Source organism: Arachis duranensis, chromosome 8 (assembly GCF_000817695.3).
Source record: "Arachis duranensis cultivar V14167 chromosome 8, aradu.V14167.gnm2.J7QH, whole genome shotgun sequence".
In the NCBI taxonomy this organism is placed as follows: domain Eukaryota; kingdom Viridiplantae; phylum Streptophyta; class Magnoliopsida; order Fabales; family Fabaceae; genus Arachis; species Arachis duranensis.
Window position 1 is genome coordinate 4,885,200 of NC_029779.3, and position 753 is coordinate 4,885,952.

Genomic DNA, 753 nt, shown 5'->3' on the forward strand with positions numbered 1-753 from the left:
CTATGAATGTCAAGATGAACACCAAGAACACTTTGAAGATCATGATGAACATCAAGAACATATTTTTGAAAAATTTTTAATGCAAAGTAAACATGCAAGACACCAAACCTAGAAATCTTTAATGCATGAAAAATATGAATGCAAAGATGCACATGAAAAACAAGAAAAGACACAAAACAAGAAACCATCAAGATCAAACAAGAAGACTTGTCAAGAACATCTTGAAGATCATGAAGAACACTATGAATGCATAGAATTTTCGAAAAAATTGCAAGAAAAAATTTTTAAAGCATGCAATTGACACCAAACTTAAAAATTGACTCAAGATTCAAACAAGAAACACAAAATATTTTTGATTTTTATGATTTTCTAATTTTTTTGGATTTTTATTAATTTTTGTTTTCGAAAATATTTTTGGAAAAACGAAAAAAAAAAGAAAAATTTTGAAAAAGATTTTTGAAAAGAAAATTACCTAATCTGAGCAACAAGATGAACCGTCAGTTGTCCATACTCGAACAATCCCCGGCAACGGCGCCAAAAACTTGGTGGACGAAATTGTGATTCAATTGTTATTCCATTTTGCAAAATTTATTGCTTTTCATTCCTTGGTAATGGCGCCAAAAACATGATGCCAATACCATAACTCACAACTCCGTCCAACTAACCAGCAAGTGTACTGGGTCGTCCAAGTAATAAACCTTACGCGAGTAAGGGTCGATCCCACAGAGATTGTTGGTATGAAGCAAGCTATGA